This window comes from Megascapheus bottae, chromosome 7 (genome assembly GCF_031878675.1).
Source record: "Megascapheus bottae isolate mThoBot1 chromosome 7, mThoBot2.hap1, whole genome shotgun sequence".
NCBI lineage: Eukaryota > Metazoa > Chordata > Mammalia > Rodentia > Geomyidae > Megascapheus > Megascapheus bottae.
In genome coordinates, this window is record NC_143515.1 from 1168830 (window position 1) to 1195977 (window position 27148).

Below are 27148 nucleotides of genomic sequence, written 5' to 3' on the forward strand. Positions count from 1 at the left end.
TTTCTTTTTCTTTCTTTTCTTCTCTCTTTTTTTTTTTTTTTTTTTTTTTTGCCAGTCCTGGGCTTCAGCTCAGGGCCTGAGCACTGTCCCTGGACTTTCTCAAGGCTAGAGCTCTACCACGAGCCTCAGCACCATTTCCAGCTTTTTTCTATGTATGTGGTATCAAGGAATTGAACCCTGGTCTTCGTGCATGCAAGGCAAGTACTCTACCACTAGGCCAAACTCCCGGCGCTGTAAAGCTAGGTTTTTAAAGAAGATACATTCTAATTTACAAAACAATCCATCTGTGAGACTAATAAAAGAACATTTTGCTGTTTTGTCCACAAATCCTAGTCTTCAGCAATCTGCAGAGAAAAAACTGACTCTTGAAGAAGCCAATGCAGTGTCGGATTGATTAGAGTATAAATCCATGTTTCCAATTGTCTACTAAATAAAGTTCTTAAACAAAAGTGTAACAGGACTACTATATAGAAACAAAGCAAAGGTATTATTTCTAAGCAAATGAAAGAAAACATGGACATATTCTTTCTAAAATCAGACTTTGGATAAAACCTACCTAACTTGAACAATGACCCAACAAAGTATTATTTTTATCCTATTTTAAAATAAATGAAATGGACATAAAAAGTCTAAATAATCTGTTTAATATACTGCAGTTACTAAGAGATTAAGTGAAAATTTAAAACCTAACCTTATGCCTACTCTAATTATATTTTTAACCATTACAATATATTACTTCCTAGAAGAACATGGTCATTTTTCTTAGCAGAAGACAGTTTATGTTCAGAAACTATGTTACAATTCAACCACAACTAAATTCACACCACAATGTGGTATATCTTGAATGGATGCTAAAATAGAAAAATGATATGTGAAGGTGATATGGTGTGCTGATGAGAAGAGGTTGGGGGGTTATGTGAGGACCCTATCTTTACAGCTCTTCTACAAATCAAAGGAAGGGATTTCGAAAATTAAAAACTGTAACTCCAAACAACAGTTCACTATATGCCCATAAAATTAAGAAAAACAGGGAAGATGTAGTTGGGGAGGGGGAATGAAAATTGAAAGGGGATGACACAGATATAAATGTATTGTATACATACACTACTTTGTTAAACTGCAAAAAATTTCAGTATGTATGTTGAAAGGAGGGACACTGATCAAGATGTACTATATTCATAAAATGTTTATACAACTACTTGCACATAATAAAATGTTTGAGACAAGATAATCATCAAATACATTATTAAACTATGGATTCTGCTTACATCCCAAATCAAACAGATTAATTACAAAAGGATAATCTTGGGACAAGTGGAGACATTAGTCTTTTTCTTTTTTTTATTTTCCTTATACCAAAGCTTGAACTCAAGGACCTTGCACAAGCTCAGCTTGCTTGCTTACTTCAGTTGGCACTTTACATTTGAGCGATGCCTGAAGTCTGGCTTGAAGTCTCTAAGTCTTTTCTGCCCAGGGAGCTTTCAACCCCAATCCTCCAGGTCTCAGGCTCTTGCATAGCTAGGATTACAGGTTTGAACTAGGTCTCACTATGTAGCCCAGGCTAGCCTTGAACTCAATATAGCCCAAGCTGGCATCAAAGTTGAGATGCTCCTAAGTCAATCTTAAGTGGTAAGAGTATAAAAATGAGTCATCATGCTAACTGAAGTAGGAAGATTTGACTTTAGAATAAGTGTTATTGAATGATGCCAAGTAAGCAATCATCCTTTTGTATCACAGTATATGGCTCCAAAAGAATATTCTCAGAACTCGAATCTGTAATTCTAGCCACTCAGGAGGCTGAGATCTAAGGACAGTGGTTCTAAGACTGCCCAGGCAGGAAGTTCATGAGATTCTTAGCTTGAATTAACCACCAAAAATCTAGAAGTGGAGCTGTGGTACTCAAGAGGCAGAGTACCAGCCTTGAGCCCATAAGCTAAGGAACAGTGTCCAGACCCTGAGTTCAAACCCCAGTACTAGATGTGAGAGAGCGAAGGAGGAGAAGGAAAGGGAGAGAGGGAGAAGGAGAGATGGAGAGGGAGAGAGAGGGGGGAGAGGGAGAGGAAGAAGGAGAAGGAGAGGGAGAGATGGAGAAGATCCCTAGAAACCAGCTCTATAGTATATTAAGATGAAGTGATTTGATGTCTGGGATTTGCTTTTTAAATATTTGAGAGACAGAGAGTGAGGGAGAAGAAGAGGAGAAAGAGGAGAGAGGAGAGAAGAGGAGAGCGGGGGAGAGGTGAAAGAGAGTGATCAAGAGAGAGAAAGAGATGAGCAAGGACCTGGTGACTCAGGCCTATAATTCTATCTACTTCGGGTGGCTGAGAACAGAAGAATCTCAACGCAAGTATAGCAGGCAGAAAAGTCTGACAATCCTTTCTCAACTGATAGCTGGGTGTAGTGGCATGTTCTCATCATTACATGCTATGTGGGAGGCTGAGGTTTGGGAGGATCAATGCTCCAGACCTGCATTGGCCAGAAGTTCACAAGACCCCATTTCCTCTCAATGGAAAGAAGCTGAGTATGACCTTGAATGCCTGTCATCCTTGTTAGACAGGAAGCTTAAAGGTAAGTGAAGGTCTAGAAGAGAGACGCTGTTTAAAAGCCTTTAGAAACCCAGTTTAGAGGCTGTCCAGGCAAGAAGAGCCACAAGAGGGAAACAAGACTTTGAAGTAAGGAACAGAGGCTTCATGCTTTTTTTTTTTTTTTTGGTCACATAAATAGGTTGCTGAGAATAAATCCAACAATTCAAGAATAGCATGCTCGCACATGTACACACACCTACACAGGAAATTCTTTTGCACAAATCTAGGCAAATCATGCCCTGAACAAGGCAACTTCAAATCCTTATTGCTCTGGAATCTCCTAACCCAGCCTCCTTTCCCATCACTCCCAGCAGATACCCTCCTCTCCTCCTACAGAGAAAGGGCAGGTCTTTGGAACAAAGGTGCCTTAGCTGTCTCCATGTGGCTTGTACTCTTCTCCCACTCTGCTTTCACGATGACTTCTACTGTTCCTTTAGGGTTCAATAAGAGGCATAAAATTTTCCCCAATGAGTCTATATTACTGTCGTTTGCTAGTAATGTCAACAATCATGGTATTTTTGCTTTGCACATTACTTTTGGTTCTCTGCGAAATGAATATCACCCTGCTTTTCGAAACAGGGTGGACGATGCCTGATGATATATAAGGATCTGAGTGGGCATGCCCAGAAGTCCCATCCATAAATGTTTCACCACACTGCCTCTATCCACATCTGCTGACAAAAAAAAAAACAGATTTTTAAAGTTATGTTCTCTTTTATAAAAGAAAAATAATTCACTAATAATAATTTAGGTATAATTAAAGGTATATTTAGAGGTTCTATTAGTTTATTATATATTCATAATTCTTACTAATTTCTATAGCTTCATAATTATTCTTAAAGAATGAAGGGTAAAGCTATAGTTAGTATCTAAGAGTATGTTTCTAAGATCGTAAGGTTTCAAAACAGTCCTTCTGCCACCATGTGGCTCTGACAGGCATTACACACAAAGCAGAAAATAGCTAAAGGCACCGCACAAAACCATTTACATTAATTGAAACAAGTAAATTTTGATATCCTGTTTGTGAGGATACTTTTGGATAATTTAGTCATTTTCCTAAAAAAGCTGTACCTGATTAAAAAGTGTTGATTATTTTAGAAAGCAGGTTGGACTGAAAATCCTTATCCTTGGAGAATATAACTTGCTGAAGTGAAGCAAACAATTACCTTTCTCCCTACCCCCAGTCCTGGGGTTTGAACTCAGGGCCTAAGCACTGTCCTTGAGCTATCTTAAGGCTAGCACTCTACCACTTGAGTCACAGCAAAACTTCCAGCTTTTTCTGTGTATGTGGCACCAAGGATTCAATCCAGGACTTTGTGTATTCTAGGCAAGCACTCTACCAATAGGCCCCACTCACTCACTGCCCCTGAACAATTACTCTTATTATTTGATACTTTATATTGAGACCACTGTAGGGTTTCATGTGTATGTGAATGTGTCCTAGTACTGGCTGCTGTCCCTTAGCTTTTTTCTCAAGGCTGGCACTCTACTACTCGAACAACACCTCCATGTCTTTTTGCTGGTTAATTAAATAAGAGTCTTAAGAACTTTTCTGCCTGGGCTGTCTGAATCACAATCCTTACATCTTACTTCTGTAGCTAGGATTACAAGTGTGCCACCACCGCTGGCAAAACTACTGCTGAGTAACAAATTACTTTGCTGACTGTTTTTCCTACCACAGAATATCCTCATTTTTAAGTTAGGAAACATTCTAAATTATCCACAAATTGTATTTTTTTCCCCTTTGAGACAGAGTCTGGTTATCCTCCCCAGGAAGTTCAAGAGATCCTCCTGCGCAGCGATCAGGAGCTTAAACCATTACTGACCAAAGAAATAAAACGCAGTGTGTTTTTTTTCTTAATTTTATTAACACTGATTTTTACATCATATTTCAAATGTCAAGTTTAACAAACAAGTATCCAAGAAGGGAATCTCTATATGCAATCACTGGCACATAGATGGTCTTTTGTTTTTTGACAGTAGAGTCTCACTAAGCTTTCTCACTAGCTCAAGTAATCCTCTGGCCTCAGCCTTTAATCCTTCTTTTTCATGCTTCCCGAACAGCTCGGCCAAAAGGGCTAAACATTTTTTTTTAAATATACAGTGTGTGTGTGTGTGTGTATGCGCGCGCGCGCGTACTGTTGATTTTGGGCTTAAACTTAGGGCCTGGGTATTTTCTCTAAGCTTTTTTGATCAAGGATAGTGTTCTATAACTAGAGCCACAGTCCCTCAATTCCAGCTTTTAGGATCATTAACTAGAGATAAAGAGTTTCAAACTTTCCTACCCAGGCTGGCTTCAAACAATGATCCTGAGATCTCAGTCTCCTGAGTAGCCAGGATTATAGGTGTGAGCACCGTTGTACCTGATAGCAGTTTTTTTTTTCTTTTAAAGGTAGAACTATATAATATTCATCTCTCTCACATTCTTCTAGTAATAGAATCGCATGCAAAATTGTGGTTAAAGAATAACAAAAATCAATTTCCACTTGCATTTCACAAAATAACTATGTAAAGAGCAAAGTAGAGGGGCTGAGAGCACTGCTTAGTGGTAGAGTACTTGCCTAGCATGCACGAAGCCTTGGGTTCGATTCCTCAGTACCATATACTCAGAAAAAGCTGGAAGTGGTGCTGTGGCTCAAGTGGTAGGGTGCTAGTCTTGTGCAAAAAGTGTCCAATGACAGTGCCCAGTTACTCAGTTCAAGCCCCAGGACTGGAGGAAAAAAAAAAAAGAAAAAAAGGAAGAGCAAAGTACAAGAAGGAACCAAAGGAAAGGGCTGGACAGTCACAAGCAGCACAGCAGAGTCAGATAGAGGGCCTACCCCAGAGGCCCACAGCCACCATTGGAGGGAGCCACTACCTGCTTGCCTGCAAGCTCTAGCACCCAGCTACCTGCAGAGAGAAAGCTGCCAGGCTCCTGAGACCTTACCATGTGATCTCCAACTACAGACACTTCCATTTCCTCCCTTGTAAATCACCATCTTTTTAAAGGATGAAATGGGAAGGTATCAGAAGTGAATGAGGAAAGTAATAATGGCAGAATACTCCAACATACCTTAAGGTATCTCTGCAAATACACACTGGCAGGGTCGCCCTGTTGTAATCTTCCCACTCAGTGTGAGCCCTCCACTATGCATGAATATCTCAAGTTCTCCTAGCTCACAGGCTCTGATTTAAACTTCTTAGAGGTAGAAACTTTTTTTGCTATCTATTCAATCACTGAGGAAAAAATAAATTACCCATCCTTCACAAAGTTAAAAAAAAAAAAAAAACAGGCCTGCAAGAGAAAGCAGGAGAAAGAACAAAGGAGGCAGAATCCCGGGGGAATGATGAAGGACAAATTCTAAGAATATTCTTTAAAGTAAAAGCATGGAAAGAATGACTAAAGATCTTATAAATATAGGATGATCTCTGTTTTGCTGGAAGGGAAGTCCGAAGCTATCATTTATATTGCTGTGGGCAGAGTTGAGGTCTGGAAATTTCCATATTAGGTAACTTGTTCATCTGTGTTTCCACAGGCAGCACTACAACTCCCATCTGAAAAAGGCATTAGAAGAGACTCTGGCAACGGTGTCCATATATACATTACAGGAAGTGGCTTCTTAATAATTAGATTTGCAAAGACCTGTCATTCTCTGACACCCTAGCCCAAATATAGTTCAGAATCTAGTAGTTGGAACACTGAGTTTTCCTGTAGCCATTACTGGTGGTGGTGATAAAGATGGGCCTAAATTTACTGGGGTTTTTTTTGTTGCTGTGGTTGTTTTTGTTTTTGTGGATCATGGGGCTTGAACTTGGCCTAGGCACTGTCCCTGAGCTCTTCAGCTCAAGGCTACTGCCCTACCCCTGGGCCTGGGCAATGTCCCTGAGCTCTTCAGCTCAAGGCTACCACCCTACCCTTGAGCCAAGCCCCACTTCCCATTTTCTAGAGTTTATTGTGCCAGGGCTGGCTTTGAACCTTGATCCTCAGATCTCAGCCTCCTGAGTAACTAGGATTACAGGCATGAGCCACCACACCCAGTTTCCCCTGACCCCCCAGGAAATAACATCTTTATACAATACAGTCTTTACTTCCTTGTGAGAGCACAGTCCATTCCTCTTTCTTTATGGTATCTTTCCTCCATAGGACTTCTCTCTCAGATGAAACTACTCTTTCCCCCAATCCCTCACAATGATTTCAAAGCAGGACCCTCACCTTTAATACTTATTTTAGATTTTTTGTTTATATACTTATTTTTTATGGTTTACTTTATAGTATCTCCTCCTCCTTTTTTTTAAATTTAGTAGCCATGAGCCACAGGTTTCAACTTAAAATTTAACTAGTCTGAACCAAGATATAAGTATAAAATATACATTGGTTATCTTGATAGTTTTAAAAATATTGACTACATGGTATGTACACACTTTGGATATAACAGTGTGACACTGGATTAAATAAAACACCATTAAAGTTGATTTCACTGATTTCTTTTGTATTTTGAACAAGGTTACTAGAAAATCTTAAAACTTCATATAGAACTCAGATTATAATTCTACTGGATAATGACATTCTAGATAATATAATAAGTCCCAAAGACTCAATAGAGACATGTAGCACTTTGAGGAGGAGGCACTGAACCCTTGGGCCCACTTTGTTCAAATCTGGGGGGAAAAGAATCCTGAATCCTTTTACTTCTAACATGTGGCAAGAGGTAGAGGCTATCTGGACCAGAATCTTAGCTCCAGATCTCATTAGATTTTTTTTCACCTGAAGGTCAGACTTTTTCTTTCTTTCTTTTTTTTGTCAGTTGTAGGACTTGAACTCTGGGTCTGGATGTTGTCCCTGAGCTCGTCAGCTCAAGGCTACCGCCCTATCCACAGCACCACTTCCTGTTTTCTGGTAGTTAATTAAAAAGTCTGTTGGACTTTTTAATGCCTTGACTGGCTTTCAACCTTGATCCTCAGATCTTAGCCTCCTGAATAGCTAGGATTACAGGTGTGAACCACTGGGCCCCGCTCAGGTCAGACTCTAATGTGAGCAAAATAAAAACTTGTGTTCAAGCTAGTAAGGACTAAAAAACACAAGGAATGAAATGATTTTATCATGCAGTAACAGAAGTACTGTTTCTGATAAACGCTACTTCCCTTTCTGTGAATATATTCAGAGGATAATTTTAGTCATTTTGGAATGAATCACGGGACACCAAAGTGCTTCCACATAATTCACTCATGAAGCTGGGGTATGTGGTAAATTTTCTAGACAAAATCTTTCCCTTACCCACAGCTGCCTATTTATTTGCACCACTTATATACCATATCCCATCTCAACTCCATACACGTAAGTTCATGCATTAATAAACTATTAAAATTAATCTAAAAATTCAGGCTCTTCTTCATTTTCTCCTTAAGAGTATTACCAATAGCTTATTGCTAGTGCTAAGTTTAAATGTGGCTTTGTTAGAATTTTATTTTATATGAGTGCATCTAATTCTCCTGAGCTGTATGGATACATGTAATAGACTTACATAGGACTGTTGTATCAGCTGTGTTATGACCCTTATAATGAATGCTCTTAGGAGTAAAATAAAATTCAATGTTGACTTTTAATTACTGGTGAGGCAAGGGTCAAAGGGATTTTTAGCACCTTTTTTAACTAAGAAATCACATCTGACTTGGCAATCTAGAGCTCTTTTCTCACTTATTTCTTCTTTGCTGTGCAGCAGGTATACTAGCAGCTCTGCTGTCTGAGTCTCCCACTGGTTGATATTTTCGCATTACCCATCTAATCTTTCCCAAATACCAATTTTTAGTATAAGTACTAATTCCTATGGAAGTGTGTCTTAAAGTTGACTGTGAGTCCATTCAACTTAGCCCTAGGTCACATTCTGCCTCTATGGCCTTCTCCTATAGAGTACAGTAGTAGCTCTGCTCCAGCAAGGGTGTTATATCTTTAGAGAAGGAAGAGAAGGCCAATAAAGCAGAGTGGAAAGTGAAGAATTACTGAAGATGAGAAAAGGTAAGGAAGGAAAAAAACAAAGGAAAAGAAGGACTTTCTATACAGAAACAGCCAGGCATGGAAGGATGGAAAAAACTACATCTCTTAGGAACTGAAGAAAAGCTATGTTTACTGGATACCAAACAGAACTTTATAGCTTTCAATTCTAAGCTCTGGTGGCTTCATATCTTAAAGGAAATATGCATAAGTAGGTGGAGAAGAGGCAATATGACAGGAACAGTTTGATGATCTGCAATGACCCAGCAGTTCCAGCCTTGGATATAGGCACAAAGAACTGAAAATAGGGATTTGTGCACCTGCATTCATAGCAGCCTTATTTGCCATAGCTCAAAGGTAGAAACAATCAAAGAGTCTTTCAACACCTGAAAGGATAAACAAAATGTTATACGCTTATACATAGTAATATTCAGTCATAAAGGAAGGAAGCCATAGGTGAATAAATCTCAGTTTACCAAGAAGAAACAGACAGAAAATTGCATGTTGTGAGAGTCTAGACACATGAAATATCTAGAGTGGGCAAGTGAGAAGTTACTAAGGGTGGGATTGTAAATGGCCAAGTTTTGGGAAGAGTAGTGGTGTTGCACAAAACACTATAAATATAGTTAATGCCACTGAATCGTACACTTAAAGAAAATTAAAATGACATCTTTATGTGCTATATTCTATACATATTGTATATATGTATATAAAGTATTTTAGAGATGTTGAGGTTTGAATTCAGAGCCTAATATGGTCCTTAGACAAGGCACTTTAAAATGTGAGCCATATCCCCCAGTCCTTTTTGCTTTAGTTATTCCCCCTTCCCCCTCCCCAATAATATCCTGAGTTCTGCCTGAGGTAGTTTGGATGGAGATCCTCCTATTTATAGGAGGCATAGCTGGGAAGACACTTATATCCACACAAATACTGGTTACTATGGCATTGTATTAACTTTCTGGTCTCAAACCATGATTCTTGTGACTCCCACCTCCCACCAAATAACTGGTTTATATTATATATACTTTGCCACAATAAAAGGGGCCCTTAGCTAACCATCTAAATCCCACTAATCATCTTACTTACTCTTCACAATTCATGCTTGAGGACTCCACAACTCAGATATTAAAGTTGTTCAATGTTATTCAAGAAGCAGATTAAGATATTAGGATATTTTTTTTTTCCAGTCCTGGGCTTGAGCTCAGGGCCTGAGCACTGTCCTTGGGTTTTCTCAAGGCTAGAGCTCTACCACTTGAGTCTCAGCACCACTTCGGCTTTTTTCTATGTATGTGGTACCAAGGAATCGAACCTGGGCCTTCGTGCATGCTAGGCAAACACTTTAACCACTAGGCCAAACTCCTGGCCCCTAGGATAATATTATATCTCTAAAATCCATGGTCTTTGAAATGTTTTTTTTTCTCACATATAAACAGGCTCAATGAATAAGAAATAAATTAATAAAGAGTATCTCCTTACAGGTCCAAAACTATTAAAATAGTAAGAAAGACCATGAACAGATCAGCTCAAAGAGCTAGATGTTTTAAATGCCTTCCCAGGTTCCAAATAAACTTTGCAGTATACCCACATGCACACACACAAACACACATGCACACACTCATGAATACCCATATACATTGTAAACGAAGTATTTTTGAAACATAGGTTTAGCTTCCCTTCCATGTTCAGCTTTGCTGTGAAATCTACAAGATATCCTTGCTTTTGTAAAACTGCCCTTGAAGCATGGAGCGGACTTTAATTAACACAGATAACAAACTTAAACAAGGCCCTTTGCGGTACTGTCTATGAGTGTTTATACAAATATACATCTTTTAAGTTTGAGTATCTGAGAAAGATAGGTCAAATGGAAACCAATTGAATCCAGAAAAGTAACAATACCTGGTGTGGAGGCTGGTTTACTATGTCAGGTCCACTTCTCAGCCTCAGTCACCTTACATACACAGGCTCACCTCTACGAAGTCAGTAGAGACTCCAAGCTCCTTCCCTGTAGTGTCTCTACATTCTCTTAACTCAGAGTAAAAGACCTCCTTCTTGGTATCTCTCTTATTTTAATTCATTCTCATATCAGGGAGAGTGTTATCTTCCAAAGCTCCTATTTCCTATATTTCATTAGTACTTCCTTCTCTTTCTTTTATCTGCTGCCTTGAATTATATTTGAGCCAATGAAACCAAGTTGAGGTTTTTGTGTTCCTGTATTTAGTCAAACCATGTGACATGACATGTTACACGATAACCCCACAATTCTGAAGCAATAAGGCAACACCCCAAATGTCATAATTCACATCCTGCTAAGTTGTTCTATATTCTTTGTGAAGTTAAGGCATTCATTCACAGACTTACTGAAGCATTTGTAATATGCAGACAAACATTTACAAAAATTGCCAGTAACTAACTGGCACAGAAGGCAGAGACCTTCATAATATCCTAACTTTCATTCCCCTGGATCTCGACAATATATATTTTCATGTGAATTGACAGAACTTGTTTAGGTCTCCTCTAGATGCCTTACCACTTGGGTGCTAAGTGGTTTGCCTCTGTTACATCTTCTAGTGGCTTGACTCAGGACAGCTTAGCAATGCATGTCAGGCCCTGCTGGCTGAGCAATGGAAACCGTTCCTTCTGCCCCAGATATCCTTAACAAACAGTGCAAAGAGCAAGGGCAATGTGATCAGGCCCCATATATCCAACTGAGTCACCTCCTGAGACTGCTTGATGCCAAGCTTCCATAGAAGAATAAAGGGATCTTTGGTTGAGGCTGGGGAAGAACGTAGGACAAATTAATGCAGGTCATGTTCTTCAATTAATGAAAAGCTGGTCACTCACTTGGTCTGCTGCCACAACCTAATTGAACTCCTCATCTCCAGTCTGGTTTATTTAAATCAAACCCAACAGACTTAATCAGCAAATGATCTCTCCAAACTCATTACCCTGATGAAACCCACCAACAGCTTTCTTCTGTATTAAAGTAGAGACCCATTAAGGTAGCACACAAACACCAGCATTACCTGGCTTCATCTATTTCCCTAAACCTTCATCTCCAGCAATGACACACAGTGAGAATGCTGCTTACACTGGCTGCTTGGCCTGGAAGGTCTTACTTGAGCCTGTACAGCTTTGCTGTACAGGGTGGATCAGCACCACCCTTCTCAGGTCCTTTCTCATTTACACTGCAAGAGTTGCTTTATAAACTTCTTTTTCTAATCTCCTAGAGGGAAGAGTGAGTCTTCATCTCCCCAGTAGATGGGGCTATAGCTCTATACACTCTTTAGTCTGGACCAGCGCCCTTGAAAAAGGACCAGCTCTTTCCTTATCCATTGGCACTTCTATCTTGATTCTCACAAGAAATAAAGAAAATAAAAATAAATATTATCCAAAGAATATACTCTGAATGAACACAGATTTTTTTTAAACTTTTTACTTAGGCAATGTCCAGTATACTTCATAACTCTTCCTCTCTGTCCTTTAAAAATCACCTGACTTGAAGCACTTGAATGGGCCAGCCTACTTTATAGGACCTACAAATGTTGGTTTCTGGACAGTGGATAGGAAAATCAGAAAGTAATGACCAGAAACAATGTAAATGATGACCATGAGAAACTCTGTAAAATATCCTTTGTTGTTTCAGACTTAAGTTGTATGGATGAAAGTTTAATCTCTTGCACTTTCAACTGGATGCTTTCCCACAAGATGAGCAGAAGCACTATTTTGCTTGAGAATAAAAGAAAACATAAAGTTTGACTTCAAAAAAAAAAACAAAACACCTGACTTGATTTATCTATTTTATCAGGCTATTCAATTTCTCCATACAAATATATTCTTCTTAGGTCCTTTTTACAAAACCTATTTGTAACCTAACAAGTTTATCATATTCATTTCTATAATACATGTGTCCCCTCATCTAACCAACTTCATTTGAAAAACCTAGCTAGCCAATTACTTCTCACTTAACAACAAAAAAATTGAGTATGTTCTAACCATTGTTTTTTTTTTTGGTTAGTTGTGGGGCTTGAACTCAGGACCTGGGCACTGTCCTTGGGCTTCTTCTCAAGGCTAGAGCTCTACCACTTGAGCCATAGCACCACTTCCAACTTTTTCTATGTGGTCCCAAGGAACTGAACCCTGGACTTCATGCATGCTAGGCAAGCACTCTACTTACTACTAGGCCAAATTCCCAGCCCCACGTTTTCTTTTAAAAGACCTGGTCATCTAAGTAAGATAAAGAAAAACAGAGTGCAAACAGAAGGCAAGACAGTGATGGAGTGTGTACTTAGTGTTCTGGAGGCCCTGGATTCAATCACTAGCACCAAAGAATTTTTTTAAAAAAAGTAATTAAACATCTAAAACTGTATAATGGTTTGTGTGCTGATAATGATACAAAAGTGCCTCCCCTCCTTTTCTTTTCTTGTTCTCAGGCTTGAATTCTGGGCATGGGCGCTGTCCCTGAGTCTCTTTTTGCTCAAAGCTAGACCAACTGAGCTACAGTGCCATTTCTGGCTTTTTTGAGTAGTTTTTTGAGAGTTTCCCTGCCTGGGCTGGCTCTGAATCATGATCCTCAGGTCTCAGCCTCCTGAGTGGCTTGGATTACAGGTGTGAGTTACTGGCACTTAACTTCCTTTCTTGTTTTTAACCAAAGTTTTGTGAATGTATACTTCATGACATCCAGCATCTGTGGCCTTCATGTACTTTAGACCTATGATGTAGTGTGACTCGCCCTAATTCAGGGTTGGAAAGCATCTGGCTTTTGGATATGAAGCCTGTGAAATCATTTAGTGCATGATAGGACAAGGACAGACATGTATGCTTCTCATTGGCAGCTTCTTCCATCTGCCTGCATTGATAATTTTAGATGGCTCATAAATGGGCAGAATAAAGGTTCCCCTCCTCTGCAACTATGGAGGTAACAAAAAACATTACATAGGTTCCAGTGGCTCCTCCTTAGGGCCATCCACTAGTGACTAATGAGTCTAGGATTCCAAGGCAGGCATTTTTATCACCTGAGTCATACCTATTCCCTAACCCAAGGCCATTAAGCTTCAGCAAAAGCACTGACTAATGCCCCTGAAGAAACCTCTTGTCAAGGTTTGAAGTGGTTTGTTCTGTAAGATAACAACACTGAATACTACTAAAATTAGAACATAAACTCAAACTAAATGGTTTCCAGAAAATATTACCATGAAACCATAATGCTTTTAAAGTGCCCTAAATAATAGCAACCTTTTATCCTTCATGCTCCAGCTCTTGCAGCCTTTCTGAGAGAACAAGTTCCAATTCCCCTGACCCATTCAGACCTCAACTTGCCCAAAGTATAAAAGGAGAAAGGAAAAGCCGTTTGCAGATTCCAAGGCAGTCAGTGTGGGAAGGGTCTGGCAGCTTAGGGAGAGGAAAGCAGAGAAACAGTGCTGGCAGATACAACTATGTTACAGTGAGATGCTCTAATGGCAGAATCTAAATCCCAGCAACAGTTCACCACACAACAGTGGTTTATGTCCAAATTGGGTTAAATGTGGTCTGCTTTGTGTTCCAATTTAAACTTCAAAATGGAATGAAAGCTCCATACCTCTCCTGAAAACTAGCTCTCAATGTAAGGATTCTAGCCCAATCCAAAATCATGGGGGTTATATTCAATTCCTTAATCTAAGAAACATTCCCAGGTCCAATTGTCAAGTCCTTTAAGTATTTTATAATTCATAATTCTTTTGTTTCCCTCCACCCCGGTCTGTAGAACAGCCCTACTACTGGTACCATTCTCTCTCACTTGTATTAATGCAAGAGCTTTCTAACTGGTTTCTAAGTATCCACCCCTTCCAGATCATTACTCCTAATCCACTCCTTCTCCAGACTATGACAGTCTTCTTTCTATTCAGTAGCTTCTGTACACTCCAAGTAGCATGTCCTAATTACATAACAGCCACCTACCCACCGTGATTAAATATGTCTTCATTCTTATCATCTGGCTTCTAGTTTTAGCAATAAACCTGAGCTAAGCTATTCCTCAAACACTAGAAAGGTAACTAGAAATGGAACACTTTGTAGTTAGAGCTAGTAGACTAAGCGAACAGCCCTGTAGAAAACTTCATGCCAGGCAGCAACTGCCCTACTTATGTGCCTTCTCAGAGAGCAAGCTGTTCAACCCTTTCGTTAATTATGGATGGAAACCTACTATCTTCCAATAAAATCCTCCTTAGCTTATTTTTCCATAGCAAGTTGTTGCTTATAACAAGGAAACTAAAGTAGCAGTAACAGCTGACCTCGCTGCCCTATCCCAGCACTTCCCAGTTCCCCTCCCAGATTCCCAGGCTCCAAAGCAGCCAGAGAACTCAACATCCTGCTTCCTTTCCCTTTTGGCCTCTGGCCTTTAGCTCTTCCTCTCTAGAATGCTATCTCCAGATGATTCCCACTCACATGGGACTCTTCTACATGTTACTTCCCCTGCAAACTTACCCAAAGGTTGGACACATCCCCAAAGCAATTTGCATGAGTCCTTATTAGGCTGGTCTCAAGTAGAAGTTGTCAAAAGTGGTGATTTTTATTCACAACTACATCCCAACACCCATGCCTAGAACACTAGGTTCTCAATGGATTGTTCTTAAATAAACATACTAACTTGGAAGTTAGAAGTCAACTCAATTCAAATCAGCATTAATGGACTATAAAGAAACTTTAAAATAAACAGAGTTCATTGGAATCCAGAGGCTCTGCACTTAAATATTAAGTCCACTGCAATTAACTAGCTTCATTAATTCACATTTGAAATCATTTCATTGTGTTCACTTGTCAGCAGTCACTAAGCTATGTTCTTAAAAGATTTATGGACTTTTTCTATTTTATATATCAATGAAAAATATTTAAGGCATCAATGGTTCACACCTATAATCACAGTTACTGGGGAGCCTGAGATCTGAGGATCTTGGTTCAAAGCTACCCCAGACATAGAAGTTCCCAGGAGACTCTTATCTCTAACAAACTGTACAAAAACCAGAGGTGGAGATGTGGCTCAAAGAGGTAGAATGCTAGCCTTCAGCAAAATAGCAGAGGACTTCATCCAGGCCAAGTTCAAGCCCTTCAACTGACCAAAAAGAAAATAATAATAATAATAATAATAATAATAATGTATTTAACATAGTGGAAATCGCCATTTTAGATTAGAACTAAATTCACACACACATGAAAACACCATACAGGCATAAACAATATACTGACAATAAAAATGTAAGTTTAATTGTACCATGTTCTATCTGTAACAGCTTTATTCAGTACATCTGTTTTTTAAAGTAGGGTCTTACTACATGCTGGGGATTATCTGAAATTCACAATCCTCCTGCTTCCATTTTCCAAGTAGCTGAGATTATAGGCATGAACTACCAACATGGATCAAAATATCTGACATTCAACATAAGCATCCATAAAATGGGATAAAAAGTTTCACCTAAACCCTGGAGCTTTGAAAAAAAATGAAATGAAAATTGAAAGTTCAAACCTATGGTGTTATTACAAATCTATGAAGCATCTTAGAGCTAGGATTAAGATATAAAATTTGGAAAATACACGGGGCGGGGAGTTTGACCTGGTGGTAGAGTGCTTGCCTAGCATGCACAAAGACCCAGGTTCAATTCCTCGGTACCACATACATAGAAAAAAGCCAGAAGTGATGCTGAGGCTCAAGTGGTAGAGCTCTGGCCTTGAGAAAGTCCAAGGACAGTGCTCAGGCCCTGAGCTCAAGCCTAGGGCCAGCAAAAATGAAAGAAAGAAAGAAAGAAAGAAAGGAAGAAAGGAAGAAAGAAGGAAGGAAGGAAGGAAGGAAGGAAGGAAGGAAGGAAGGAAGGAAGGAAGGAAAGGAAGGACGGAAAGGAAGGAAGGAAGGACGGACGGACGGAAAGGAAGGACGGACGGACGGAAAGGAAGGACGGAAAGGAAGGAAGGACGGAAAGGAAGGAAGGAAGGAAGGAAAGAAGGAAGGAAGGTAGGAAGGAAAGAAAAGAAGGAAGGAAGGAAGGAAGATAAATGGAAAATACAATAGTTTGGCATGAAATTGCATACAAAATTTCATGAATATGTACCAAAAAGTGGTATAGAATAAGTAATCCAGGGTGCTAACCTAAAATATAAGACTAAATTTATTCTTGAGAAATAAAGAAACGATATGCCTACATCATTTCTCTCAGGAACTAGGTTAAAAAATTATTTATATTTCTTGAACTCAAACATCTCTTATACTTACAAAAGCTGAAATGCTTTTTTAAAAGCGCAGCTACAACATTATTTGGTTAAAGGAATTTTAGAGGAAAGTATACATACCCTTTACTCTGTATGGTCAGGATATTATGACAACACCAAGTGATTTGAGTTTAACATTTGAAAGTATTTCAAAAGTCAGGCGCGGTGGCTCACAACTGTAATCTTAGCTACTCAGGAGGCTGAGATCTGAGAATCAAGGTTCAAAGCCAACCCAGGCACAAAAGGACCTGAGACTCTTACCTCCAATTAATCTCTAGAAAATGGGGAGTAGGGCTTGGTTCAAGGGTAGGGCAGTAGTCTTAAGCGGAAGAGCTCAAGAACAGTGCCCAGGTGGAGTTCAAGCCCCATAACCCACAAAAAAAAAAAAAAAGCCTAAGGTTTAACTACAAACTCATTAATACTATCCTTGTCAACTTTCGTGTTTCCTGACTATGTCTATAAGAGTATCAGAAAACATATTACCCCAAGATTTAAAAACCCGGCCTTGACCCTGCAGAACAAATTACACATTGATAAACATATATCTAGTCAAGGAAAACTATAGCGTAATAAGTTATTTACATAATAAAAAACTTCAATAGTAGTAAGAGTTTCAATAGCAGTAAGAATTGTTACCAACAGATATAGCCTACAACAAGACAGAGTACACATATTTCAAAAACAGTAAGAATATTCTGTCAAATTTGGAAGCACATTCACAAAAATTATTAAATCTCAACACATATACACACAAAACAGCAAGACAGTGTACAGTAAAAATCAAAGTGATATTCACTTAGTCACCAACTTTACTATAAAAAAATCTGAAGCTGGTAGGGGGGAGGGTAAGGGGTACCAAGACATGTGAAAGGGTATCAATGTATGTGAATTAATGCACCTTCTATCTGGCAAATATCATATAACCCTTTTATTAATTACAAAAAAAAATCTGAAGCTTGAACTGAAGGTATGGTAGTGTACCAGTCATAAGCAAGCAAGCTACACAAAAGTGCAGACTCAGCTCAAGCCATAGAATTGGCACAATAAAATTTTTTTTTAAAAAATCTGAAGCAGTATCTATATTAAGTTTACAACTCGGGAACACATTTTCAACAGAACCCACATAATAAATTTCCAATACTAAAAATCATTATTAACGCATTAAAGCCTGCTTAATCTAAAAGGTAGCTGGAAAAGAGATAAGGTAGCAGCAACAGAGACCATAAAAACAAAGTACACTGCTATCTTAGGGATGATGATTTAGGACACATTATTTAACAGTTCTGAGCTTCCCATGTCTGATTTGTAAAATCAATACATTTAATAAGGCAAACTCAAAACGGAGACTAGAATACTTAGCAGTCATGAATAGCATCATCCTTCTCCCTACCTTTCAGTCAAACTGAGGATTAGTAAAGGTGAGGGAGCAGAAGCAGGCCAGTTGAACAGCCTTGCCCACAGAAGAAAAATTGGCATTTACAGAAGGAAATTATCAGATTCGATGAGAAAAGGACCCAGAAGACTGCAGTTGAGTGTAGAAGAGAGCTGATATATTATATGTAATTTTTTCTTATTTATTTATTTATTTATTTATTTATTTATTTTGCCAGTCCTAGGCTTGAGCTCAGGGCCTGTGCACTATTCTTGGGCTTTCTCAAGGCTAGAGCTCTACCACATGAGCCTTAGCACCACTTCAGGCTTTTTTCTATGTATGTGGTACCAAGGAATAGAACCCGGGTCTTCATGCATGCAAAGCAAGCACTCTACCACTAGGCCAAACTCCCAGCCCCAATCTACACAATTTGTAACTTCAATGTGCTAAAACAAAGCCAATATTTTCTTTCAAAGCTTTAAGCTCTTCTTTGAAAACTCCTTCCATGATTTTGTCTGGCTTTCCACAACCTCTGGAGCAATTTCAGCCACTTAAAAATGGAAACTCAATTACAAAACTCATGTACTTTGTACATAAATAAGATATTCAAAGCTTTGGGAATTATCCAGATATAGTCAGAAGTAAAATACACAGTGCAAAATTTTAGTGTGTACTCTGACACACACAAAAAACTGTCCTTTTCCATTCTTAAAATGATTTTGACTACTTTGGGTTTCTGAATCTTTGAAACCAGATACATGGGAGTGATCTGAGACTGTAAAGGCTAATGAACAACAAGAACAAAAAAAGCTACTTTCAATATCAGCCGTTTACAACTCCAATGAAATGAGAAACTTTTAATCCCAATGAATTCCTCAAACATTCTTGCATCTATCCTTGCTGCTCGCTCAGTGCTTCTCTCTTGCTAAGTATGCTAAGTATTACTATTCTCCCTCTGACTCTCAGGTCTTTTCTCAAAGGGAAAATAGCCATGCTGTGGTCAACCACCTTGCTTCAATGTGCGGGCTACCTACTATATCCCCTGTGTCTTTCTGCAATTCATTCTTCTAGCTTGTCACCCCCTAAGTATCAATCTTTTAATGCCTCCCCCCAACAAAAATGTAATATACCAGGAGGACAGAGTTGTATCTGCTGTGTTTTCTTTTCTATCCCCAAAGCCTAGCACATACCAAGTCTCTAGAAGGAATTCAGCAACATTTATTACTTAATATGTGAATACAAGTGAGTCTATTCATGCTGCAGTGGAGCCAATATCACTAGTTTTATAGGGTTATTTTGAGATCACTGAGAAAAAAATAAAAATGCTTTGCACCCTAGGTGGGTGCAAAGCCAAAATAACTGGGCAAAAATTATAGAATATTCTACAAGGGAACTCTTAAGACATGGACAAAGGAGCACTAGGGAAAGACTGGATGCTAAGAGTGCTGATCACAGTGCTTCTCAGTGGGTTAGAAATCTTGGGAGTTGGGGCCAGGAGTTTGGCCTAGTGGTAGAGTGCTTGCCTAGCATGCACAAAGACTAGGGTTCAATTCCTCGGTACCGCATATATAGAAAAAAAGCCAGAAGTGGTGCTGAGGCTCAAGTGGTAGAGCTCTAGCCTTGAGAAAGTCCAAGGACAGTGCTCAGGCCCTGAGCTCAAACCCAGGACTGGCAAATAAATAAATAAATAAATAAATAAAATGGGAGTTGTTGTCGATACTTACATTCTGTTGCATATTCAGAAACTTGTCATATTTAGATAGATTTTTCTATGAGCTGAATATAAAGAAAACAATGAGTCTTGTATTCTTGTGACGTTTACATTTTTCTAGTAATTCCTTTAGTTACCATTTATAAAAAGATGAACAACAGAAAATTAAAAAATTCTCACTACAGTTTGGACAGCGCTGGAAAATCACACAGTCAGTGTAAAGAGGTGTAGTAAGGGACAGAACACCAGCGACACTCACTTAACTCAAGTTCAGAACTGAGGTTATTGGGGGTTTGAAGTCAGAACAAGTAAAAATAAGGTTAGTGGGGAAGCGGATTCAATTGTCTGGAGTTGTCTCCGGGGGGTCTAGGTTTAGGCTAATTATGGACCTAGCTTCCAACGCCCCGAAAGAGAGCTCCAGTAGAGTTTTTCTAGAGAATCCACTTTCTGGTTAGTTTGGGCTAACACTTGATAGAAAAATGGGTTTCTGCCTGCCTTCCTCCTTTACCTTCATTGTAGTCTAGACTATGTAGTACATATGGATTCTCTTCCTTCTGGGTGCTGTCTTGCCCTTTCAGTGCTGCTGAGCTACAGAGCTGACCACATTTCTTCTGGAAAGCTGCTCCCTGCACTCTGAATAATGCCATCCCAGCACATGCAAGCTCTTGTCTGCCTGTGGAAATTCAGGGCCTCTGCAGTTTGTCACCACAAAGGTTTCTTGCGCCAACACCAATCACAATGGACAATTAAGGAGATCTGGTATCTGGAAATGTCACTGTACTACAAAACTGAGTTCAAAGTTATTTTTTGTCAAACAAAAAAATTAAGTTCAGTTCAAACTCTGATACTGGCAAAAAGAAAAAAATTAAAGCCGGGCACAGCAGCTCACCCTTGTAATCTGATCCTTGAAAACCAGAAGTGGGCTGTGGTTCAAGGAGTAGGGCGGTAGCCTTGAGCTGAAGAGCTCAGGGACAGTGCCCAGGCCCAGAGGAGGCTGAGATCTGAGGATCTTAGGTTCAAAGCCAGCCCGCCCTGGCACAAAAGACTGTGAGACTCTTATCTCAAATTAATCACTTGAAAAACTGGAAGTTGGGCTGTGGCTCCAGGGGTAGAGCAGTAGCCTAGAGCTGAAGAGCTCAGGGACAGGACCCAGGCCCAGAGTTCAAGCCCCATGACTCAAAAAAAAAAAAAAAGGAAAGAAAGAAAAACTTAAAATTTTTCTGACATTTAATAGTGCCAATAAAATTTACAGAAAGCAGAAAGTGTGCTGTGGCTCCAAGTAGCAGAGCACTACCCTTGAGCTAAAAGGCTCAGGAACAGCACCTAGGTCCTCAGTTCAAAGCCCTATGACTGCTCCGAAAAAAAAAAGTTACAAGGAACAGGCACTTATGTTATAAATATTGTTTAATTAAATAAACTCAGACTCACTGTCTCATTCTTAGATAAGTCAACATTTTAAAACCGAACAATGATTTGGTTAGTATCAGAGGCTAAGCACAAGGAACACTATGTGTCTGTTGTTCTGGTCTGCCAGTCCTAGGGCTTGAATGCTGGCCCCGGGCACTATGCCTGAACTTCTTTTGCTCAAGGATAGTACTCTACCACCTGAGCCACAGCAGCACTTCCAGCTTTTTCTGTTTATGTGGTACTGAGGAATTGAACCAGGTCTTCACGAATGCTAGGAAAGCACTCTACCACTAAGCCACATTCCCAGTCACAAAGTTGAAGTTCAAATCCCCTATAGCCCACTCTAGCTAATGGAAGTCCCAAAGGAAGAGTGTGATGTAACACCAGCACAAAATCCTCCCCCCCCAGGGGTGGTGGTGGTGGTGGTTGGTAGTGGAGTTTGAACTCTGGACCTGGCACTGTCCCCGAGTTCTTCAGGTCAAGGCTACTGCTCTCCCACACTGAGCCACAGCACCACTTCTGGTTTTCTGGTGGTTAATTGGAGATTAGATTCTCATGGACTGTCATGCCCAGGCTGGCTTTAAATCATGATCCTCAGATCTCAGCCTCCTGAGTAGCTAGGATTACAGGTGTGAGCCGCCAGCACCCATCCACAACAGACTCATGATGTGCGTTTCACCAACATCACTTCTTGCTTATGTGTTAATTAATAAAGTTAACTGGGAGACAGTGAAGAAAGGGGTGACACTGTCCAGAAAAAAAAAAAGTTCTCATTACCTGACTTACTTACGTAATTATAACCCCCGTGATTGCTTTTATAATAAAAATAGAAATATTTTCAAAAAATTAAAAACTAAACTCTTTTCCTTCTTACTGTCATATGCCATCTTAAAATTATTTTCATCAAGCCAGTATCAGTAATCTGTATAATCCTAGCTACTCATCAATCTCAGACCTAAGGATTGTGACTTGAAGCCAGCCCAGCCAGGAAAATCCCTGAGCCTCTTATTTATAGTTAACCACCTAAAGGCTGGAAATAGAGCTATGCCTCCAGGGGTAGAGTGCTCTGGAGCAAAAAGCTCAAAGACAACACACACACACACACACACACACTTTTTTTTATCGGATTACTTCAAGAACAAAGATCCTGGGAAGAGAGGACAAGGTGTCAAGTTTGAGGATCTGAAACACACTTTCCAATCCTCATCCAACTAATTTCCATAGAACAGGTCCATATTAAAGGCACACCTTTTATATATTCTAGGACACAATCTGAGGCAGACTATAGGAAGGGGAAAAAATCTAATTATAGACAACAAAAGTTAACTATCTGGGGTCAGGAGTATAGCCAAGTTGTAGAGTGCTCATCTAGCATGCACAAAACCCTGGATTCAATTCCTTGGTACCAAATACACAGAAAAAGCTGGAAGTGGTGCTCTGGCTCAAGTGGCAGAGCACCAGTCTTGAACAAAAAGTGTCTAAAGACAGTGCCCAGGCCTAGCAAAAAAAAAAAAAAAAAAGTTTAAGAATCACGAGATGTAAGGTATTCCTATTACTTAGAAACTACAACAAAAAATCAAATAGCCTAACTTAAAAATAGGCACAGGGGCCAGAAGTGTGGCCTAGTGGTAGAGTGCTTGCCTAGCATACAAGAAACTTCCTTGGTACCAGAAACACAGAAAAAAAGCCAGAAGTGGTGCTGTGGCTCAAGTGGTAGAGTGCTAGCCTTGAGAAAGCCTAAGGATAGTGCCCAGGCCCTGAGTTCAAGCCCCAGGATTGGAGAAAAAAAAAAAAAAAGGCACAAAGCCAGGTACTGATGGATCATGCTTGTATATAATCTTAGCTTGTCAAAAGGTTGACATCTGAAGCTCAAGGTTTGAACACAGCCGAGTTTAAAAAAAAAAAAAAAAGTCTGAGATTCAAGTATCCACTTAATTAAACAGCAAAAAGCTGAATGTAAAGGAGTGGCTCAATGGCAGAGGGCCAGCCTTGAGTAAATAAGCCAAGTGAGAGTTCAAGGCCCTGATTTCAAACCCCAGTACTGGCACAAAAAAAGGATAGCCAAAAGACCCGAATAGGTATTTTGTTAAAGATCACATACAAATGGCCAATAAGCACATAAATCACATTAATCATCAGAGAAATTAAAACCAGCCCTGTGCTTGAGAGTCTTACTAATTGACATAAAAAATCTACTAGTGGTGGAACTGTGGTTCCAGTGGTAGAATGCCAACCTTGTGCAGAAAGGAGATAATGCCCAAGTCTTGAGTTCAAGCCTCAGTTTTGGCACACACGGGCGCGCACACACGCGCACGCACACACACACACACAGACAACAGCAACAACAACAAAAAACCATAATGAGATATCTACTCATAACAAATTGTTGGTCACTTTTTGCCATGTTGGCAAAATACCTAAGAAAACACTTAAAGAAAGAGTAACTTTACTTTAGCTCTGTTGTTTCTGAGCCTGTGACAAGGCAATACAGAAGGGATGGACAAGAGGAAATGTTGTGTACCTCACTGCAGCCAGAAAAGATAGGGGAAAAAGATGGGAACAAGATACACTATTTGAAGGCATGTCCCCTAGTAACCTTCTTCCTTCAATTAGGCCCAATATTTCACAGTTTCTACCACATACCAAAATTCAATTAATTATGAATGCATCAATGGATTAAACCATCGATTAGGTCAGCATTCTCATAATCCAATCACCTTTACAAAGCCCCGCCTCTAAACACTTCACTGGGAATCAAGCTTTAAAAAATAAGCCTTTTGGGAGAACACTTCATATCTAAACCATATCACCAATTAAGATGTAACCATTGCTCGCCTATTAAAAATGCTGCAGGGCCCAGAGTTTGGCCTCGTGGTAGAGTGCTTGCCTGGCATGCACAAAGACTCAGGTTCAATTCCTCAGTACCACAAACAGAAAAGGCCAGAAGTAGTGCTGTGGCTCAAGTGGTGGAGCACTAGTCTAGAAAAAGCTCAAGGACAGCAATCAGGCCCTGAGTTCAAGTTCCAGCACTGGCAAAAAAAATAAAAATAAAAATACTGCTGCAACGAATATGGATTTATCTTATTCTGACTTGAAATCTTTTGGATAAGTGGTATGCCTAACAAGTGGGGTCTAAGAGGGGTGTTGCAAGATCATAAGGTAGTTTTAGTTTTAGGTTTTTGTTTCCTGAGGAATCTCTATACTGACTTCCATAGTTTCCATAGTGGTTGCACTAATTTACATAGCAGTGTACAGTATATTAGGATTCCGGTTATTGAAACAGCAGATGTCCAAACAATGGATCAAGAAAATGTCATTTTTATATATAATGAAATTTTATTCAGCTATGAGATAGAATGAAATGTTTTCAGGGAAAGAGATGAACCTGAAAGAATTCAGACTTAATGGAGTAAGTAAGGCTCTAAGAAACAAAAAAGACATGTTTCTCATAGATGGAAGTGTGACCGAAACTATAAATATACATGAAAATACATACAGGATCATATGCATATATACAACACTACAGTACATTACACCTTAGTTTACTTATGCAGGAGTGGGATTCCATGGTATAACCCCTTTGAACAATTACCGGTTTAACAAATGAATACAAGGAAGCTAAAACATGTCTTGGTTGAAAAGAATGAGGACTAAGGAGAGGTTTAGAGAAATGGTAAGCTAATACAGTATTATACAATTGTACATTTCAATATATATACGTGAAAGTAGAACTAAAAAATGGCATGGATGAGGATGGAATAGAGACGGGGAAGAATGATAGAAGGGATAATACTAGTAAAGATGCATTGCACACATAAATGAACATATTAAATTAAAACCCTCTGTACTATTACTTGAATAATAATAAAGGAAATGAATCTAAAGCAAAATCTTAAAAAAGAATTGTACACCAATGGATAGATAATACTACTCAGTAACAAAGAACCAACCGAACTGTTTATCAGACCAATGTATAAAATGCAAAATACAGATTCTGTAGCCTTAAAAGGAAAATTTTGTTACATGCTACAACGTCAATAAACTTGAGGACATAATGCTTAGTGAAGTCAGTCACAGAAGGAAAAACACTTGAGGATTAAAGTGTGAGCTATCTAAGTCAGTCAAATTTATAGACAGAAGGCAGAATGGTAGCTACCAGGGGTTGAGAGAAAATGGGTACTAAGTTTAATGGGCACAAAGTTTCAGTCCTGCAAAACAAAAAAGTTCTGTAGAACTGTTTTGCCTTTTTAACAATGCAAATACACTTAACAGTGCTAAATTATCCATTTAAAAACGATGACACCATCACAAAGAAGAGTACTCATTACCTGATTTATGAACTTATAAGCCATCTGTACATCACTTCTACAGTAACAATAAAAATATTAAAATAGCAAATTCTATGAGGGTAAATTCTATGAAGAAGGAATTTTAAATTATAATACTATGCAGCATAATAAACTTTCAATAAGGTTTGAGTTTTACAGTCTCAAGTTTGAAAGTGTCACCTCTTCCATTTAATGTGTGGCTTTGCACAATGTTCCTTCTGAAAATCAACTTCCTCATCTATATAAATGAGTGTGTAAATAATATATATGTTAAAAGGGATGTGGAGAGTAGAAGAGAAGTGCTGATATGGATAATACTCACAGATGGATTCCTTAAGCCTTCCCCCTTAGGGATGATATTCTACACATCATTCTTATCAAATCAACTCTCACCAAGCAAACAAAAGCTTTACTTAGCCTTATACTGCCCTAACTCCTTTACCAGGATTGCACATTGAATCCTTGAAGAGAATAAAGTAGGTAGGAATGTAATTAATCCTCACTTTGCTGTTGAAGAAATCAAAGTAAAGAAATGATCTAACTTATGGAGAAAGATGAAACCTAATAAAACCTACAGTGTATCATTTTATTCTATACAGACATACGTCAGAACTAGTAACATAGAAAATAAAATCAACTGCTTAAAAAAAGTCAAAACGGAGTTGCAGAAATGGAGGTGTAAGCTGGGCACTGGTGGCTCATACCTGTAACCCTAACTACTTATGACGCTTGAGATCTGAGGATTAAGGTTCGAAGCCAGCCCTGGCAGAAATGTCCCCATGGACTTTTATCTCCAATTCACCACTCAAAAACCTCAAGGGGCACTGGGGCTCAAGCGGAAGCTTCTAGGCCCTGCATTCAAGCCCCACAACCAAAAAAAATAAAATAAAATAAAGTAAGTCTTTTCTAAGACTAAACCAACACAGGTAATACACCATCCTTGAGACATCAACAGGGCAATGTCAAGGGAAAATCATGCTGACCAATGCAAAGGAAAAACTCTCATGGCTGTCTGACAGTACAGGGTAGTAAATAAGCAAATCTGCATTTTGTTCTTAAGAATCAATGCTGACAAGCAGCAAATACCGTTAACTACCTATACATCAGTGCTTTCCAAACTTCGTTCCATATGTAGATCACATGTGGGTCTTACTAAAATGATTCAGATTCAGCAGGTTCAGGGTAGGGTCCAAGATTCTTCATTTCCATCAAGTTTCCAGGAAATGCTAATGCTGCTGGCCTCTCTGTCCAAAAAGAGGTACTCAACAGTCCATGTTCCTCACCTGAAGAACGGACTCACTTCTAGTTAGTAGTGCCTGCTGGTCTCTTGAGATCATCACATTGTGTCAAGCTGGCTACCATGGGGCTCTGATTTTACAAGCCAGCAAACTCCTCTCAGCTGAAAAGGAATGGATTTGGAGTGACAGGGGTGACAGACTATCAAGAGGCATCCAAAAACAAGGAAGCTTTTTATGTAAACCACTTAAAAAAAATAATGGCTGGTGATAAATAAGCATGACCCCCTAGGAAACAGAAAGGTGTACTTGG

At 39.2% G+C, this 27148-nt stretch overlaps 1 protein-coding gene across 4 annotated transcripts in view; it reads right to left on the reverse strand.

Moving 5' to 3' along the window:
* Lims1 (LIM zinc finger domain containing 1) overlaps positions 1-27148 on the reverse strand; it is a 122618-nt gene that overhangs the window by 68186 nt on the left and 27284 nt on the right. Inside the window, exon 1 of one of the 4 annotated variants that reach the window (XM_090336281.1) lies at positions 10447-10844. The exons of the other annotated variants lie outside the window; for them this stretch is intronic. The gene's annotated coding sequence lies outside the window, so the exon portion shown is untranslated. Of the gene's footprint in view, positions 1-10446; positions 10845-27148 lie in introns of those variants that run through there. 4 annotated transcript variants of the gene reach the window in all.